Here is a 14,142-nt window from a genome sequence, read left to right as displayed (position 1 = left end):
GGCGCCGAGGCGGGTGGTGATGGTGGAGGCAGCCGCACGCTTCTGGGTTGGGTGACCCCAGCGCTCTACCACCGAGGGCTTTTCTTGGTTACTCTGATTTCAGCGGAGCTGGGGCCTGCTTTGGGTTTAACATGTGGCTCTGGAGGAAAACTTATCTACAGAGTCTAATTTATCACCTTTGATGCCGCTCGTGGCCAGAGACGGTGGAAAATGATTAAAGATGAGGGAATCTGTCTCGGGGAACACATCTTTTACAGCTTAAAAGGAGAGAGGTTTCCAGCCTGGCAGCGATGTTAAAGTAGATCCAGGAGCTTTGGGCTTTTCTGTCCCACTTGAGCCCTGGGTGTGGCAGGAAGTATTTCAGCTTGGTCAGCAAGTCCGGCGTCCTGACCTCTGGCTGGACTTGACTCTCTATCTTTCTACCCTGGTCCCTGTCCGCCAGGATGGCTTCTGACAGGGGTCATTATAGAGTCACGGGGCGTGCAACATCAGAGATGGAAGAAGAGTCCAGTCAAATGGCCTTATTGTTAGAGGAGAAAATGAGGATCAGAGGGTGGAAATGATTTGCCCAGAAAGCACAAGGCCCCCTAGCGGCCGACGTTCCCCAGTCCGCCTCCAGGCCTGGCTGCACATCTACCAAAGGTAGTTTTACCTGGCTGGGGTCTGTGAGCTCGACCCCTATCTGCACCGACAGCTCAGGATCGGGGCACACAGCCAGCCTGGCGGCACGTGTGGGTCCATATGGCGGCCCTTGGGAACCATCTCAAGGCACATATAATACTCACCCCCGGAGAGATCGCAGATGACCTCCTGCCAAAGTGAACGGGAAGGAGGAAGGGAAGCTACTGGAGCAAACACGCCTGGGTCTGTATTCAGTCTCATGAAACTCAGTATCATTTATTGACCAGTCAGCGTCAGCCAGGCCCTTTGCCAGCACTGGGGGTGCAGCGTGAAGTTTAGAGCCTTAGGGAGTATTGAGGTATGTGTGGGGTGACAAAGGGGCGGAGAACCAGTCCTGCCTCCCAACTCACCCTGGATGGGGGGGGGGGCAGAGTGGGAGAGGCCCTAAGAAGGTTTCCTGGAGGAGGTGATGTCGTGAGTAACAAGTAGACTAATGTTCCGTCAGACCCTTCCCCAGTGAGCTCCCCATCAGGACCCTCTGAGGAATACCACGGAAATAAAAGGCATTCGGACATATTAGCAATTCAGATCAAAGCACTCAGCGTTTCCACCTCAGCCTCCATGCTGGCTCATCAGCGATGTGATGACTGCAGGCAAGTCACATCACCTCCCCAGTCTCCCTTGCCCCGAGGGGCTCAGGGGGGTGTCCAGAGGGACGTGCTGTGGGAATGCACTTTGCACATTTTAAACTACTTGGACCGCATGGGTCGTTGCAGCCCTTAGGATCCCATTTGAATCTTCTGCCCATGGCGTGTAGCTGAGGTCAAAGCCATACCCCCTCCCTTGAGGGTGCAGCAAAGGAGCAGAGCCTCAGACTCCATGTCCGCAAGCATGCCCTGAGCTTTTCCAGGCCTCAGTTTCCTCACCTGAGAAACGAGGGCTTTGACCTCTTCCTCTAAGGCACCTTCCAGTATGAACGCCTGTGATGTTAGGCCAGCAGCCAAGAGGCGGAGGCTGGGACCCGCAAATGGCCAGCTCTCTGCCACAGCAGGTGCTGCCTTGGCCTTGCCTCCAGGCGGGGGCCCACATGACCTCTGACCCGGCCTGCACCCTCAAGCGAAGCCCATCATTCTGCCACCGTGGGGCACCAGCACAGGAGCAGAGCCTTGCTCCACAAGGGAACCAAGATACTGGAAATGAGCTCCATCCCCAAAAAGAGGGAGCTGAAGGAAATATGCTCTGCCTTCTTCCTCCAAATAAAAACAGAGGCAGATGGCTGGGAGGGTTTCCATGGTTAATTAAATATGCTTTCGTCTCTAAGTCAATTACGAAGTGATTCCTGCAGGGAGATGTTCTGCTTTGCGTGGAGTGGATTCAGGTGATGGCCTGGGGAGGCTGCGGGGCCCTTCTGCCTCTTCCCCCCAGCCGCACAGAGATGCTCCAGGCCGGGCCTCAAAGGGGGCAAAGTCCGCCTCCTGCAGTGACGGGAGCCACTCACCTCCCGGCGGATCTTTAAGTGAGGACAGAGGTACCGCACAGCAGAGCTGAGGCTCTGTGATTCCCTTTCTGGGACTTTCTTCCCAGGAAATGATCAGAAACCCTGATAGAGATTTCCCGGACAAGAAGATTCACCAGAGCATCATTTATAATCATGAAAAATAGGAAACTGCCTGGGTGCCTACAGAGAATTGGCTGACTAAATTCCGTGGCAACCAGACAATGAAATATTATGCAGTCATTAAAACGGCATTTTCAAAGCATAGATAATGACATGGGGAAATGCACAGCCTGTACGAAGTGAAAAGGAGCAAAATGCAAAACTGTGTATGAAATACCACCGAATTTTATAAATAGCTGTGCGCAGAAAAAAAGGTGGCACATTAAATGCTAATAGTAGTTATTTCTGAGAGAGAAGAGTCTGGGAGATTTTCTTTCTTCCTATGTATCTTGCTGTATTTTCTTAATTCTTTGTAATGAGCATGTATTGCTCTTATCATCAGGAAAAAAAATTTTTTTTCTTAGATGCCAGACCCCCTTATAATGGACTTCCGAGTGGGTCTGAACAATTTTATCACACCTTCTTTGAAGTAAATTAATTTAACTAAAATAGAAGCTTCCAGGATGGATAAAGGCAGGCAATGGTTTGTTTTCTAGAACTCTTGAGTTAAGATGCTTTCTTTTTTTTTTTAATTTCTTACTGGTTTTTTTTTTCATTTTTTAAAGATTTATTTCTGAGAAAGGGAGAGACAGCATGAGCAGGGGAGGGTCAGAGAGAGAGGGAGACACAGAATCTGAAACAGGCTCCAGGCTCCGAGATAGCTGTCAGCACAGAGCCCGAGACAGGACTTGAACCCACAAACTGTGAGATCGTGACCTGAGCTGAAGTCTGCCGCCTAACCGACTGAGCCACCCAGGCACTCCGAGTTAAGATGCTTTCAAAGGGAAGCACACCACATATTAGGTGCCCATCACCCGCCCCAGTGGACTGTGACATGATGTCCTGCTCTATTAATGATGACAACTGTATCCAAGGCCAGGGGAGAGGAGGTAGGCATGAGCTCCCAGAATCACCTAACCTGAAGACTGGATGAGACTGTGAGGTCCTCTGAGCCGGGGAAGCCCAGAGAGACTGAGGAAGCATGGTGATGACAGGTCAATGGTGAAACCGTGACCCGGCCAGAACCACAAGCCTAGACTCTCCTCGGTCTCTGGAACCTCTTGAAGTGTCTGGAATGATATAGGGACAATGGCAGCCAGGCTGACCTGTCGCAGCTTGGAAGGCATTGCTGAGCTCGCATGTGACAGGCAGAAGGGACAGAAAGAGAACAAACGTTCACAAATGTTTATACGATTCCAAATCCACCATCCCTTGTCCACTTAGCAAGTCCACGGCACTAAAACAACTCACGTCCCAGGATTAAAAAGTCGAGGGCCTTACCATGAGAGGGCAAGGAAGAAATTCAGCGTTTTGTCCTTTATGAAGTGCTGTCTGGTGATGGTGTCCCCCCCGCTGGGGCCCTCGGTTGCTTCTCTGTACAGGGCCATCCCAAAACATGTGAAGTCCTCCATGGGCGTCAGGCCTCTCTTGATGCCACACCTACCAGACATACTGCTCAGCGTCACATGTGTCCTCTCTGCCATCTAGGAACCTAGCCACCAAAGTAAGGAGAATGCCAAGATTACGCAAACCCTAGTGGTAAGGGGAGCGAAGAATTCCAATGCTGTCCCACTCACCCCAACCACAAAACAAAACAAAGAAATGTGGGGTAAAGAAACGGAGATGTTAGTGAGTTCTCAGCTATAATGCAAGACGTTCTCCAGGAGAACAGAAGGGGGAAAGGACCCAGGCCACACTGGGGAGGCAGCCTTGAGTGTCCGCTGCTCTCCACAACTTCTTAAGCCAGGTACACAGCAGAACTCATGATTCCATTTAACAATCTCCCCCTATTAAGCTTCTGCTACAGGAAGGAAGAGATCATTATTAAAAGTATTCTCAAATCTCTCTGACCACAATCCCAGCATAACATAGCCCATCACCAAATTTGTCAAAGCCATCCATTTGCCTACAGAAGACCAGCTTACTTTACAATGAAATTTTTAAAAAATGATTCACATTATGAACAGTTGCTTTATAGCCAGCTCCCTTGGTATGGGTCTACTTTGAAAGTGAAGGATGATTGTCTCCAACCTCATGGTCACAACTGTCCTTTCAATAAGCAGATCATGACCTGAATCCACAGATATGTCCTGGCCTCAATGGCCTTTGGTTTCTGAACCACTGTCACCATCATAGTTTGGACTTCAACATTCCTAAATTGGTTTTCCGTCACCAAATTCCAGCTTTCACACATCCACCAGCAAACATGCTGAGATGTCATAAGGTGACACAAACCATCAGCCAACAGTCCCCTTTTTGAAGCACAGCCATTCCCATTTGGCCCAAGCCATATACCGCGTTGGCATAATTGTTTGAATATGTTGTTGCGTTTGTTGGTACAAAAAATGAACAAAAACAAGAGAATAAAAGTGCAAGTATTAGCAGTAACAAACAGAAGTTTCACAAACTTATTACAATTGGAACTAAAATGAAAGTCATCAGGTGGCTGAAAGCAGCAAAACCTTTAGCTTTAGCTGAGTGTGCATCGGTCTTGAGCTGGCTGATCGGATTCAGTTGGATACAAAATAAAGTCTTAGAAATAGACCATCAGTGGAGCACCTGGGTTGCTCAGTCAACTAAGCATCTGACTCTTGATTTCAGCTCAGGTCATGATCTCATGGTTCATGAGATCGAGCCCCACAGCAGGCTTTGCGCTGAGAGCATGGAATCTGCTTGAGATTCTCTCTCTCTCTCTCTCTCTCTCTCTCTCTCTCTCTCACTCTCTCTCTCTCTCTCTCTGCCCCTCCCCAACTTGTGCTCGCTCGCTCTCTTTCTCTCTCTCTCCAAAATAAATAAATAAATAAACTTTAAAGAAGAAGGATTAGGGGCACCTGGGTGGCTCACTCAGTTAAGCATCCAACTTCATCTCAGGTCACAATCTCACAGTTCACAAGTTTGAGCCCCACATTGGGCTCTATGCTGACAGCTCAGAGCCTGGAGACTGCTTCGTATTCTGTTTCTTCCTCTCTCTGCCCCTCCCCTGCTCACACTCTGTCTCTCTCTCTCTAATATAAAAGGAATAGATCAGGGGCAAAATAAAATTAGGGAGTCAATCTTTTTTTCAGCTGAGTATGGAACCCACCTTAAGATATACAACAATAATTGCTAACACATACAATGGATAAGACCCTGTTCTAGTGCTTTCAATATATTAAATCACTTAAATTGCACAAGAATCCTGCAAGGTAGTTACTATAAACATTCCAGTTTTCAGAAAACTTAAGTGCAGAGAATCCTCTTAGCCAAACACCAGGCAAGTGGCAGATCTATGCCAAGTGGCAAGCCACCAAGATCTATGGCTATGTTCTTAACCAGTAGGGCACTTCCTCTTGTATAACACAAGGCCATCACCCAACTTTGATACATTTGGTATTCACAGACACTTTCAGGAACTTATTACATGTAAAACAAAACAAAACAAGGGAAAGTTCTTGTGGGACAGGGCAACCCTTGAGGAAACCTCCCACTTCGCTGCACTTGGTTTTCATGAGCATACTGAGGTCAGCTTCCAGGATTACAAGGGTTGAGGAGGAATGTAGATAAGAGCAAAACAGAAGCTATTTTGCCGCGATCACTGCCATTAGCTGGGGAACAACCCTGTTTGTAGGTCACGTTGGGAAATCGTGTTTGGGTTCCAGAAATATGAAAACTCCTATATGAGCAGAAGTCCATGCAGTTAAATTAAAATGTAAAGAAAATCTTTGAGAAGGGGCTGCTGAGATGCAGGGTATCTGCACAGGGCAGAGGATTTCCCTGTTGCTGGGAACATTACCTGCAGCCTGGGATGTCACCTAAAGCTGGTCCACTTTTAGGTGCAAGGAAACCGAGGTCTGCCTGGGAGGAGGAGAAGGATCGAGCATGCACCTGCTTGGAGGATTTGATCTCAAACCTCCCAAAGCAGGTTCAGTATTAGGGTCTCAAAGCGAAGAGGGGAGTGCTTCTTCTGGGTAAATGCTGACCGCCCTTAAACACGGAACCAGATTTGCTGGGAGTAAACATCAGTGTGGGTCTAGTCTGGATAGCCTGGTACCAAGTTAGACCCTTTTCCGGGTCCCAGACCCCTTTAAGAAGCTGTAGACATTCTAGGGAAAAAACAGTACCTGTGCTTCACACCCGTAAAATTTAACATATACGCTGCATCTCAGAACCTTCACACCCTCCCCAGACACATCCATGTCCCCTCACCAGATTAAAGAGTCCCTGCAGAGCGTAAGAACACTTGGGGTGTGAGCCAAGAAAGCTAAAAGGGCACAGTAACATGGGTCATGTGATTTGTCCTCTGGTTCAATGCCAGGTCCGGAAGGTTACAAAAGGTCTCCTCACCAGGCCGCTTTGTTAGAGCCCCTCACAAGCTGTTCTCATTCACACTCTCAGCATCTCTGCGAGAGGCATGGGGCGGCGACCTCATTCCTCCCGTGGCCATTCAGGAAAGGGGAGAGCTGGATGCCTTGTCCATCTGTCCTTCCTGGGGCCTGTCCTATCTGCCTGTCCCCACACCTTGCCCCTCAAGCTGTGCAGACACCCCATCCATCTGCCTTTCCGGTACTCGTACTGTGGGAGATGGGTGCCGGGGAGAGAGGGTGTCTACAGAAGGGGTTTCATCCCGAGGAGGCGTGGGAAACCTAGACTCAAACCACTCAGAGAGAGGCTGATGGGGAGGGTGCCATAGGATTTGACGGCTTAGGATAGCAGCCTCCTCACAAGTACCAAGGAGCCCACCAGGTTCTTCAGGGAGAGGGTGGGGCTGCAGGAAGCCCCGGAAACAGAGCGAGTGTGGAGCTACCAGAGGCTGGCCCCGAGGCAGCGAGTGTGGGCTGTGGAGAGGCCTCTGAGGTGGGCACTGGGGTCCAGGCTGGGACAGAAGCTTTGGATCTGAGAGGTGCGGCAGAGGATGTCCCACTGAAGGCCTGCATGGAGCTCTGGGGGAGGGTCCCAGAGCACCATCGTGTGTGCCTGTGGAAGGACACATTGAAGAAAGAATTCAGGTGCCAAGCATAATGCCCAAGGCTCCAGGAGATGGAAGGACGTTCTGGAAACTGCTAAGCAGCCAACCTTCCAAGACCCTTGCTCCCAGCCCTGTGCTCCTGACCTGACCCTGCAGGAAAGCAGCCCTACCCCCTGAGGGCTGGGTTCGCCCCTTGGCCAATGCTTCCCCCATCAGGTCCCTATAAGTGACAGCCTCCCCCCTGAGGCTCCAGAGGGTGGGATGGTGTCAAGGTTCTTCACTCTGAGCACGTGTTTCTTGACCAGGTTCCCGCTGTTGGCATCTGTGCGCGGTGAATGTGAGAGAAGCTAGGGCAAGGGCGGGGCATGTAGACAGCCTGACCGCAGCTAGGCCTGGTCCCAGCGTCTGTGTGTCTACAGGGGGAAGCAGGGGCGGGGTGGGTGGTGTTGCCAAGGGCTGCTGCAAGTTCGCAACAGGTCAGCCAAATCCTCATCCTTGCTCACTTGGTCTTTAGGGGGCAGGACCGCCCTCCTCTGGGTACCCCGAAGAGCAAGGGCTGTTGAGGTGCTCACAAGCCTTATATCACAGCAGCCCGTGCCGGGGAGCCCCAGGTCACCAACTCTGCCTGCTCATGGACAAGTTCTGTGCAAAGTCCTTGGAAGCCCAAGGTCACCAAGATCACTGAGGCAGCATGCAAGAGTGGGAAGGCGCGGGCAAGGGCAGACAGACCGGCCTCAAGCCCAGGCTCCCCCAGCAACAGGCACAGCAGCCTTGGTCACGTGATCCAACCTGCTTGAGCCCCCCATTTCCTCACTGGCAAAACAGGGAGAATAAGGGGGCTGACAGCGGCTGTAAGGGCTCATCACAAAGCGCTGGTCTCCATCCCTACAAATGCCTTTGTTTCTCTCATCTACCCTCAGCTGGGGGAGGAAGTTTTCCACTCTTGCTCTGTGGATTAGTTAACTATTGCTGTTTTAAAAAAATCACACAAAACTTAATAGCTCAAAACAACTGTATGGGAAACACTCCTGAGTTGCTCCCTTGCGCTCACATGACCACACTTCACTCCTAGTCGCTAAATGGATGAGAATATTTTCCAATTCCAATCAGTCAATTCTCCAACATCAGTGAGTGTCCTACACTTTAACTCAGTTCTGACACTATCTGCCTGGAGGTAGCCTCAGGTCCCACAGGTTGAGGGCTCAGTCCCACAAGAATGTCCCCCCCACCACTCCAGATGCCAACTGTAAGTCCCAGGTTACATTATACTTCCGATCAACTGGCCACAAATCGGTGTTCTCATGATCACCTTCTTCGGTTCAATAATTTGCTACAACGGCTCACAGAACTCAGGAAAACACTTAGGTTTACCCATGTGTTATATAATAAAGGGTAATATAAAGGATACAGACGGACAGGTAGAGGCAGAGATATGTAGGGGGAGGTCCAGAAGGATCTGGGGACAGGAGATTCTGTGCCCGTGGAGGTGGGGTACACCACCCTCCTGGCACATGGATTGTGTGCACCAACATGGAGGCTCTCTGAACCCCATACTTTGAGGATTTTATGGAGCCCCCATCATGGAGGCATGACCAATCATTGAGTCAGTGTGCTCCTCTTCCCTTCCTAGAGGATTGGGGTTGAGCTGAAAGTTCCAAGCTCCTAATCATGGCTTGGTCTTTCTGGTGACCAGCTCCCATCCTAAAAGCAACCAGGAGCCCTACCAAGAGTCACTTCATTAAGATAAAAGACACTCCTGTCACCCAGGAAATTCCAAGAGATTTAGGAGCTCTGTGTCAGGAACCACGGACAAAGACCAATTATTAGAACAAAAGATGCTCTTAGTGCTCTTATCACTTAAAAAACCACAAGGGTTGAGGCTCCTGGGTGGCTCAGTTGGTTAAGCCACCAACCTTTGACTTCGGCTCAGATCATGATCTCACAGCTGTGGGGGCGAGCCCTAAATCGGGCTCTGCACTGACAGTGCAAAGCCTCCTTGGGATTTTCTCTCTCCCTCTCTCTCTCTGCCCCTCCCTCACTCATCTCTCTCTCTCAAAAAAAATAATCTTTAAAAGAAATTACAAGAGTTAGGAGCACTTAGGTGGCTCAGTTAAGTGTTCAACTCTTGATTTCAGCTCAAGTCATGATCTCATTGTCATGAGATCAAGCCCTGTGTAAGGCTCCACGCTAGGTGTGGAGACTGCTTAAGATTCTTTCCCTCTCTCTCTGCCTCCTCTCCACCTCAAAAAAAAACAAAAACAACAACAACAACAACAACAACAACAACAACAAGGGTTTAAGGAACTCTGTACCAGGAAATGGATATATCTCTCCAGTGGGTTCCTTTTTTTTTAATGTTTATTTTTTTATTGTGGAGAGAGAGAGCGAGAGGAGGAGGGTTATAGAGACAGGGAGACACAGAATCCAAAGCAGGCCAGGCTCCAGGCACCAAGCTGTCAGCCCCGAGCCCAGTGTGGGGCTCAAACTCACGAACCATGAGATCATGACCTGAGCCGAAGTCGGACACTGAACCAACGGAGCCACCCAGGTGCCCCTCCACTGGGCTTCTTGAGTGTCCTCACAGCCTTGCGGCCAGCTTTCCTCCGCACAGAAATCCAAGAAAGAGAAGGCAGGCACCATCCTTTTCAGGACCTAGTCTCAGAAGTTGAATATCTCCTTTTCCACTTTATGCATTAGAAAGAAGTCATAAGTCCATCCACACTCAAGGGGAGGGGAACCAGCCTTCATCTCTACAGGATGAAGTATCAAAGAATTCCCATTCACATTTTAAAACCATCATGCCTTAGGGGCACCTGGGTGGCTCAGTAGATTAAGTGTCCAACTTCTGCTCAGGTCATGATTTCACGGTTCAAGGGTTCAAGCCCCGCATCAGGCTCTGTGCTGACAGCTAGCTCAGAGCCTGGAGCCTGTTTCCAATTCTGTGTCTCCCTCTCTCTCTGACCCTCCCCTGCTCGCTCGCTCTCTCTCTCTCAGAAATAAATAAAACATTTTTAAAATTTTTTTAAAAAACCATCACGCCTTAGAACAAACTCCCCCGCTCCAATGCCTTTTGGCTTTTCCTGCACAGACCAGAAACAAATAGGCTAGGGACGTCTAGCAAGTAGGGAGTCCTCGGGATCAGGAAGGTTTGGCTGATAAGATATCCTCTATCTGAGAACACTTGGGAGATCTCTGAGGACCCTAGCAAATATCCTCTGGGATGGAACGGGCCAGAGAGGATGGAGGCGCCACACTGTCCGAACGGCCCCTTCCTGATTTCCTGAAGTTGGGCGGGTGGGAAGGAAATGTTGCTAAGTGAGCATCTCAACCCGCAAGACTCATCCGAGTTTCAGGGGGCAATTACTACAATTTTGGGCATAGGTGAGACAGAGCCAGCCAAGGCCTTGCACCTGAAGTGGGGGAGAATCCCCACACCCAACAGGGGTCCCTGATGATGAGAATCACCCTGTTGACAGGCAGATTCCTGGACCCCAGCTCTAATCTACTGCATTGGAATTGTCAGAGCAGAAGGCTAGGGATCTAGGTAGTTGACAAGTGCTCCCAGGTGACTCATCATCAGGGACATTTGGGAAACTGGAAGCTAGCCACAGCTAGCTTCACTTACCGCATCTGTAAAATGGGAATAACCAGGCTTACCTCAGTTGCCTAAAGGCAAGCCTGGAACAAATGGCTTCTTGTGATTTCTTGTGGCTCCAGACCAGAGCAGAGAGGAAGTGAGAAAGAGAGTGTAGCTACTGGAACCAGTAAATCCCCTGAGGGAGAGGGATTGTAGCTAAGACGGATGAAGCGGCAGGTCTGCTTTCCCCTGGGTGCTGGGACTCATCTGAGGAGCTGGTGTCACGTGGCCCCCGGGGCCCCCCGGGGCTGCCCACCCACTCAGCAGCCTTGGGAGGGGAAAATGTGTCAGCTGGGTTTCTCAACTCTCCCGGCACCACCCCAAGATGGCTCTGCACAGAAATAAAGTCTGCCTTCCCACTCCAGAGGACAGGCTCCCCTGTGAGTCAGCCGCACACGTGCAGATCCAGAATACGCCGATGGACAGATGGAAGGGAGTTGGGAGGGGAACTGAAAGCAGGCTGTGGGGCAAACTGGCAAATCGAAGGGCTTTGGTGGTAGAGAGACCTGGGTTCAAATCCTGCCTCTGCCGCCACCTGGCTCTGATCTTGAGCATATTGCACAGGAGTGCTTCCATCTGTGAAATGGGAACAATAATACCATGTGTCTGTTACAAAGAGAGGTAGCATGGTGGCCAACAGCTCAGGTCTGGAGCCAGAGTCCCTGAGCTGAATCCCACCTCTGGTGCTTACTCCCCCTGTAACCTCATGTAAACCACCTCAAGGTCTCAAAGCCTCGGTCTCACCATCTATAAAATGGGAGTGATGATAGTCCCTGCCCCAGAGGGTTGCTGTAAGGATACAATGAGTTAATTCCAGGCAAACAGTAAGTGCCATGTAAGTGTTTATAAGGGAAGACTTGGGGATACCAGGAGACTGCTCTTTGTCACCCATAGCAGAGGCAGGGAAGGGAACTGGCCTTCACTGAGCTGGGCCCCAGTGACAGCCCACTGTGCTAGTTTCCTCTGTACCTAAGTTCTCCTCTGCTCTGTCACCTCCTCCCTCCCTCTCCTGGTTCTCTCCCTCCTGCTTTCTTTCCATTCCACACCCTCTCACCTGCCACCAAGTCATCCCTTCTTCCTGCCCCGCCCCTGCCAGAGAAGGGGTAGCCTGACAAACTGGAACCAAGATCCTCCCTATCATGAAGCCCCACACAGGGTCCCCAGGAAGGGGCCAGGGAGTAGAGGGGTTGAGAGGTAAGACAACAGGAGAAATCAGACCCCAGACCTTGGGGAGCACAGGCTATGCCCGTCAGGGAGGCAGCTGTGTGGTAGGTCAAGTTGCAAACCGTCTCTGACCACGCAGAGGGTAACGGTGCTCAGGGCAGTACTTCTCCACAGCGACCCAGCCAGGGAGCTTTCATAATGCCTATGCCTGCACCCCATCCCAGAGAGTCCAGTGCAATTGCCTGGGCGCTGAGAGCTTCGAAAGCCCCCTAGGTGGTGGTCATGTGAAGCCAGGCCTGAGAGGTCTCTAGAACAGAGGTTCTTAAACTTCAACATGCATTAAGAATCACCTGGAGGGCTTGTTAAAAAGACAGATGTCTGGGATCCACCCCCAAAGTCTCTTTTTTAATAATTTTTTAATGTTTTGTTTATTTTTTGAGAGAGAGACAGAGACAGAGCATGAGCATGAGCAGGGGAGGGTCAGAGAGAGGAAGACACAGAATCTGAGCTGTCAGCACAGAGTCCGACATGGGGCTCGAACCCACAAACTGCGAGATCATGACCTGAGCCGAAGTCAGACGCTTAACCCACTGAGCCACCCAGGCGCCCCACACACAAAGTGTCTAATTCAATAGGTCTGGGGGATTGGCTTCAGAAGTTGCATTTCTGGGGGAGCCTGGGTGGCTCAGTGGGTTAAGCGTCTGACTCTTGATTTCAGTTCAGATCATGATCTCTTGGTTTGTGGGTTCAAGCCCTGTGTCGGGCTCTGAACTAATAGCACAGAGCCTGCTTGGGATTCTCTCTGTTCCTCTCTCTTTGCCCCTCACACTCGTGTGTGCGTGTGTGTGTGCGCGCGCGCGCACGCACATGTGCTTTCTCTCTCTCTCTCTTGTTCTTTCAAAATAAATAAATAAACTTAAAAAAAAAAAAGAAGTTGCCTTTCTAACAAGTTTTCAGTTGCTGCTGCTGCTGCTCGTTCCCTAGGACTACACTTTGAGAATCACTGTTCTAGGGTAGGCGTCAGCAAACCATGGCCTCTGGGCCAAATCCAGTCTGCGGACTGTTTTGTGAATAAAGTTTTATTGAAACACAGCCACATCCATTCACTTACATACTGTCTATGGCAGCTCTCATGATACACCAGAGTTTCATGGCAAGGATGGAGACCATACGTCCAGCATAGCCTAAAATGCTCCCTCTCTGGTTCTTTAGAGAAAAAGTTTGCCAACTCTAGTCATAGGAACCTGTGAATCGACAGATGGTGGGTCAGATCCCGGGTCCCTGAGTGACTGCCTGGAACAGGGTTTTCCTACCGACCTGGGACTGTTAGATGAGAAAGAAATGAACAATAACATCCTTCAAGCTACTGTATGTAGAGGCCTCTTTCTTACCATAGCTCAGCTTTGGCTAATGTTCCATATCCTAGATCCAGCACTTCCTGGCAATTCTAGAACCTCTCTGAGCATCAGTTTTTCCCATCTGTAAAACATGAATAATAATATCGACCTTATGAGTTATTGAAAGGATTGGATAAAACACAAAAACCTGGCTCAGGCTAGGGGCTTAACAGATCTTAGTTCGCTGACCTGCTACCCTTTTTGGTGTCCATGGTATGATGGTGAACTTCATTTCCACCCCCTTAGAACTCCATCTGCTCAGGGAAAGCAGGTCACACGATCTGACATACCAGAGAAAGTTGCTAAACACTCTACACACTTGTTTTGCTCTTAACCTAAAACGCACTCCATCTCTCCATCCCCAACTAATGCAAATGAATATGGTTTTCTTTTATTTGGAGGCTGGCACAGCTGTTCAAGTGTCCTTCTTGAGTCCAATGAGCTGATCTTGGAGGTACTTTAAAATAACAGTCTCTCCAGGTGGGAAACCCTCTGGCTGGGCTGAAGGTTGAGGAAAGAGGCTTAAGTGGCTGCCCACAGCTTGAGGGGGGTGCACATGAGCACTTCATCCTAAGGTCAGTAATTATAGTTTCTACTTGGTTCCACTTAGTGCCAGCTGTGGAGTGGGGCTGCTTCTCCTCACTACTGGTGGAGGGTGGGTCGGTTAGTTCAAAGCATGTCTTGATTGACTGCTGAACATTAATTGTGCTCAGGAAATGGC

The 14,142-nt window shown here is 50.0% G+C and overlaps 1 protein-coding gene across 1 annotated transcript in view; it reads left to right on the top strand.

The window, feature by feature from the left end:
• Positions 1 to 14,142, top strand: part of NSF (N-ethylmaleimide sensitive factor, vesicle fusing ATPase) — a 344,592-nt gene that overhangs the window by 132,775 nt on the left and 197,675 nt on the right. The gene's annotated exons all lie outside the window — the stretch shown is intronic.

The sequence above is a fragment of the Crocuta crocuta genome, unplaced genomic scaffold (assembly GCF_008692635.1).
Source record: "Crocuta crocuta isolate KB4526 unplaced genomic scaffold, BGI_CrCroc_1.0 scaffold288, whole genome shotgun sequence".
NCBI lineage: Eukaryota > Metazoa > Chordata > Mammalia > Carnivora > Hyaenidae > Crocuta > Crocuta crocuta.
This window is presented reverse-complemented; position numbering and strand designations above follow the sequence as displayed.